This window comes from Gallus gallus, chromosome 1 (assembly GCF_016699485.2).
Source record: "Gallus gallus isolate bGalGal1 chromosome 1, bGalGal1.mat.broiler.GRCg7b, whole genome shotgun sequence".
NCBI lineage: Eukaryota > Metazoa > Chordata > Aves > Galliformes > Phasianidae > Gallus > Gallus gallus.
In genome coordinates this window covers 57,936,037-57,942,036 of record NC_052532.1, presented here as the reverse complement: position 1 = coordinate 57,942,036, position 6,000 = coordinate 57,936,037, and the positions used below count along the sequence as shown (strand labels likewise).

At 45.7% G+C, this 6,000-nt stretch overlaps 1 protein-coding gene across 6 annotated transcripts in view; it reads left to right on the top strand.

The window, feature by feature from the left end:
• The first annotated feature begins 288 nt into the window (after positions 1-288).
• The window catches only part of CHRM2 (cholinergic receptor muscarinic 2), a 98,750-nt gene continuing 93,038 nt past the window's right edge, over positions 289-6,000 (top strand). For all 6 annotated transcript variants that reach the window (XM_040697001.2, NM_001030765.2, XM_046939142.1 and 3 more), the window contains exon 1: positions 289-399. The gene's annotated coding sequence lies outside the window, so the exon portion shown is untranslated. The remainder of the gene's footprint in view (positions 400-6,000) is intronic.

The following is a 6,000-nucleotide window of genomic DNA, read 5'->3' as shown; positions in this document are numbered from 1 at the left end:
ACTCCCAAGGGCCAGTGCCACGGAGAGAGTGTGGTGTGTGCGTGTGTGTGAGTGCCTGCGCATGTGGGAGGGAGAGAGCGAGCGAGGGAGAGACAAAAACTCCATCAACCCGGACAATGCCACCTCTCGTTTAATGCGTCTCAACTGTTATTCTTTCCCCTCATTACCACGGCACCAAGTAATCTGTCTTCCTCCCCCCCCCCCCCACCTCTCCCCCCCCTCGACCCCCCTCCCTCCTCTTGGAAGATATGGAAGAGAAAGATAAAGCGGCTGCCTGCGGGCGCTGATGCGCGCAGCTCGCATGCCTCTGCCGCCAGAGCCGGGGCCACTCCGCAGCCGCCGCTCGCAGAGAGCCGCTTGCCGCGGGATGGGATGCAACTTCTGGTGATTGGATCACAGGTAGGAAAGCTTCGCTTTTTCATTGACGTTTCCTCTCTCTCTCTCTCTTTTCCTTCCTCTTCCTTTTTTCTTGTTCTTTCAGTCTTTATTTTAGTCTTCTTTCCCCCCACCCTTCTTTCTCGCCTTCTACCCTCCTCCCCTTCCTCGCCGCACCTACAGTTTCGTCTGCTGCTGTCATAGGAAAGCTCCCGCCAGGAAAATAATGTCCAAGAAACGACCTTACGTTTTGTTTCGTGATAGAAGGAGCAGAGCAAAACATGGGGAAACTTTTGGTGAAAGGGTCCATCGCGGTGCGGTCATCGGGGGCTGGGAGAGAGGGGAGAGACGACAGAGCCCCGGCAGAGCTTTCCTCTGCTGAGTTACAGCTGTGATACTCATCCCGGATCCGAGGCTAAATGGTACAGCCAGGAAGGAGAGACGCGGTAACCCGATTTAGGGAAATCTTCACATTTACCAAGCGCTTCTTAAGTTGGTTTATTTTTGTTTTTGTTTTTTGTTGTGGGTTTTTTTTCTTTTCTTTTAATAATGTAAATGCTGCGTTCCGACACAGGGACATCTCCTGGGCTACACTTCCCAAATCTCACTGTGACATGTTTGCCGGTGACTTCTGCAAAATGTCCTCGGGAGCTGGGAGCGGAGCCTGCCCTAGGAGTGGGGAGGGCAGAGACGAAGCCGGGGCATCCCTGCCCTTTCAAGGGGCAATAGGAAAAGGAGGCTTCTTCCGTGCCAGTGCGGTTCCTCGCCCTCAGCACCCCTCCTAGGGACCGTGCATCTGTTCAGAGTCAGCGCCCATCCCCGTGGCCTCAGGGCGGGGGGAGGGGGGAGGAAGAGCGGACGTAGGGTGCCGCCAGAGGCGAGGAAGACAGGGGGTTTCCCCGGTTCCGACCTCACTTTTCTGGGTCCGTGCCCTGGGGTCCGGTCCCCGGTGAATCCAGGGGAGTCGGTGAGGATGCTCCCGGGTCGGGCTCAGCGCTACCCGCTACCACGGCCCGACTGATTTTCCTGCGAGGTCTGAGCCGGTCCCGGCTGCTCCTCCGGGCTCCCTCTGCTTCGGGCCGCCGCCACGGGGCTCCTGCGGCCGGGAGGAGAGAGCCTCGAGAGGGAGCTGCTCAGGCAGCGGGAACAAGAATGCCTCCCGGTCTGCTCCGGGAGCTGTGGTCTAGGTCCCCCCCTCAAAGTCCAGCCATTTCCGGGGCTCCGAAGGGCCAAAGTGCTGCCCTGCCCCACCGGCGAGTTTCTTCCAAGAGCTCCTTCACTCTCGGTGGGGAGGCTGTCGTTCACCTGGGGTCCCGCAGAGCCGCCAGGCGTGTAGGACCTTCCCATGTGCCTCCAGCTGATCCTTCCACCCCTTCGGTGGAGAATGGGCAGAAGACTTTCCCCACAATCTAGAAAAGCTCTTCTTATTCATATTTTTCTTCAAGTCCTTTAAGTTCCTTTAGGCAATCTCTTTTTTCTTCAACTGGAAAGGGCAGATGGGGAGAGGGGTATTTCTTGCTGCAAATTCAGCCAGAGAAGTACGTCTCCCACTTATGTGTCAACCAGTCTGTTTGCACATCTTTCCCTTGCATTAGAGAAAAGGGTGAGAGGAAATAAAAAAGAGGGGTCAACCTTTGCTTGACAGTGAGTTTTAGCAGTTGTGGGTTTTTTTTTGTTTGTATGCATGTTTTTTTAAGAGACTGTCAATAAGGAAGCTTAATAGAGGAGATTAGGAGTAGGCACTCTGTCTGCTTTTATGGTATTGCACTGCCTGCAATCTCAGCTCTGTCTAAATACATGCCAGCCTCAATTACATAGTTTATGACACCAGCCGTTTTCAATGACTCGTCTATAAACCGTGTTATGCTGCACCGAGTCTGCTCTCTCTCCTTTAGGCTCTTTTTGAGTATAACTTTGGTTGAGCTTCCCCTTTGCAGGACCTCTGGATTGCAAAAGCAGCCCTGTTTGCTTTTGCATCTGGAGAATGAGAAGTCGTACCATAGGTTTGCCAGCTTGCCGAGCCCATGTCCTGCTGCGCTGCCCTCTCTGTGCCTGGTCAAAGTGCTCAGTGATTTCTGCAGTGTAGTCCACCAGGAAAAAGGGTTTAGTACATGGGAAGGTGATCTGGACTTGTCCCACTTCAGTTATTTTGGAGTGAAAGTGAAATAATAAAAAGAAAAGGTCATAATCTACTCTGATCGAAAACCAAGATCTTGGGAAATAGCAGACCCACTTGTAACTCTGAACTTGGCCAGAGCTTGGGAGATCTGAATCGCCCATAATCAGGAGTGTCCTGAGGAGATGGAACGGATGGCAGTCATGCTGTTCCATGTCACTGCCTCAGAAGGAGGCCAAGTTGCAGAAAGGGGAAAACCAGCCACTGCTGAATAACTGCATCTATGAATTAAAGTGTGTTTGGTTTGTTTGTTTGTTTTTGCTTGCACTGTCATTTAGGTGGCTTTTTTTTCCACCCCTGAGCAGAGTCTCTGTGTACGTTTCATGGCTCTCAGTTGCTCCACATGCTTGGATCTTTCATCATCATCAGGTCTCTAATTCACTAGTCTTGTGAGGTGATCTACTGTGAAATACCCCACTGTTGTCAATATAGTCTAAAATAATTGCTCTGCCCCATTTTGCTTCTGTAACACACTCACCTATTCACCCAGGCTTCCTCTGCTCCATTAATATCATGACCTACATGCAAAACAGTTATGTTCTGGTCCTGTTTCCATAGCAATACAACATGGGAAATGCACACAAACCAGTAATAATGAAGTAGATTCCCTTCCTCTGAAATCAAAACCTCTTTGAAAGTTGAGTGCAATTTAAAGAAAAGTAGGGGTCTGTGGAGAGTTGGATTTCCAGTTCAAAGCCCAGATTTCTGCGCCCTCTAGTGCCAGAGGCAGGCAAAGGAGAGCATCCCGGGTGCGGGGGAAGGAAAGCACGGTAAAAAATTATAGAGGACAGAGAAAAAGAAATGATACAAAAGGAGGGCATTTCACCCAGTGTCTATTTCCAGCCTTCTACTCCATCTTCTAAATCTCAACGTGCAAAAAAAAAAGGCAGGTTGGGGTACAGCTGACCCTGGTTCTGTCATGCCCAGCCTAACACTGAAGGTTCCATGGGGAGGGTTAAACTATAGAGGATTTGATAGGAAGAAATTAGGGCCAGAAACATTAATTCACATATTTTGTACTATAGTTTGATCTGCACAGCTTGCAGCAACTTGCAGCTAATGGTTGGAGATTTGAAGGCATGGAAAAGGATTACTCACTTGTGAAAGTACTGCCCTGACCTTGTATGGGCTCTTTGGATAGGTGGATGAGTGAGTAAGGGTAATCAGTCTAAGAAAAGCTGAAGGGGCTTAAATCCAGCTCATATGAATGACAGGAATAACTTTTTCATAAATGCTTGTAGCCTTAAAAATGCTTACACTGGATGGTAGCATTTCAAGCCCTGTTAAATCTGAGTCCAGATTCCCTTCTCTAGGAACCAAGCTGCGCAGAGGACCAAGCACAGAGAACTAAAAAAAAAAAAAAAAAAAAAAAAAAAGCTGTCACTAAATGAGACAATTAGCACCCTCCACCTCTGCCTTCACCAGTTCCTGTATTTTGACAGTGTTCAGTTTTGCCAGGATCTCCATAGCATTTCCTGAGTTCAATCTGCCCAAGATAAGCTGGACGTTATCTACTTGCCTGTCCTTGTCCCACCAGCTGAATGCCAATCTCTTGTGCCTAGTAGGTTGCATTCCCATTCTATACTAAACAGAATGAGGATTGCTTATTCACTTATCTCACTGACTGTCTACATCTCCCTAAACAAATGTGCAGAATTAAAAGATGAGGGCATCCCTGAAATTGTATTAAAAGGTTGCATCCTTCTCCCATAGCCCCAGCGCTTGTTTCCACTTAAATGCTTTTAGGCTGTGGAGCTGCTGATTATTTTAACTTTAAAGCTATATCATTACCTGCATCTAACACTGTCGATTCCCTGTGCAGAAAGATATGTATCAGCAGAAGTTTCAAAGAGACATCTCTCATATAACACAATTTTAAGTCCCAAGAGGGTGGGACAGAGTGAAGTGAGTTTTATCTCATTTCTATCAAGCACTTCCTAAAGAATGCCTGTCACTGAAACTTAAATACACAGTGGGATTTCAGTAGTCCATGTGCTTCATGTATTCATTTTTAAGAAAATGATAATGACAGAATGAAACGTATCATCACTTTGGGCCAGCTAATTAGCTGAGTGCCTTCTGCCTATTTTCCTTTTGACAAGAAGCTCCTTGGATCCCGGGCTTTCTGGCGTCCTGTTTGACTCCCTTGTTTGACTCCTTGGGCTAGATTCTGATCACATTTATACTCTTGCAAATCAAAGGTGATTGCCTTAGCTCTAATTACTTTTGTTTTATGCTTGTGCAACGGAGTTCAGGATTTAACTTTCATAGAAACATAGTAAGTGTTGTAATTAGAATATGCCAATGTTTTGACAGCTGTTCATGGAATGGCTGTGAGTCGTCAGACTCTGCTGAAAGGGAAATGCAATGTGATAATGGACACTGGGAATAGGGTGGAACACCTCTGAAAATGTTGGCAATATAGATCTGTAATATAAGCCACAACACAGAGAGGTGATAATTTATGTAAACCGGCATCTCCAAGGTTTTCCTCACCCTCTTAAAAAGCACGGAACAAACTGTGGGCAGGTGTGGGATTTTTCTTTCTTTGTTTGTTTGTTTTGAGAGTGATCATTCTTCTAAATCATTGTGAAAATTAGTGTTGGAAAACAAGGAGATAAAACAAACTTAGTCATGTAAAATAATTATCTTCCTTATTTCTCTGGCTTAGGTAGTTTGAACATATAAAGCTCTTTTGCTGTGATCTGCAAACTACAAATATCAGACCCTTCATTTTTAGAATCCATTCCAGCCTGGAAGAAAAAAATATAGCACAATTTGTCCATAAGAAATGAGTTTCGGTTGCAGTCAGCAGTTGCATTTCATAGTTACCTGAGAAATTTTCCCTTAGCATTGCAATACTAAATAGACTGAAGACTATTTTATACTCATCTATCTCATATTTAGCCAATTAGAAACTAGGGAGGTCATATATCAAAAATGATTTGCAAATTTGTTAATGAATAATGGCCACAACCTCATTCCACTATGATTTCTGGGGTCATTTTGTACAAGTGGGTAACCAATGATTTATTCATGAAAATATTCATACATCTCAAAAGTTTCATGAACATTAGCATGAATAATTAATGGAGTTGTGTTATTTGTTATCATTACTCATTTTTGTTCTATTCAAAAAGGCATCAGTCATTCAGTTAAAGAACGTTAGAACATAATCATTGCAGTGTTGGATGAGATAGGCATTTTGTCTTGTCCAGTATTATGTCTCTGTCAATGCCCTTTACCACATGTTTCAGAGGAAGGCGCAGAAAATGCCATACTAGATAAATTTCCTGTCCTTAAGTTAAATGTTTTCTTAATACACACCAATTTGTGGTTACTTGCTGCTCCAAAACCACTTCCAAATTAAAACTGATACCCACCTTCCCCATCAAATGGAAGTCTCGACTAGTTCTATACAAACTGCAGATATTCTTGCGAGACAGATA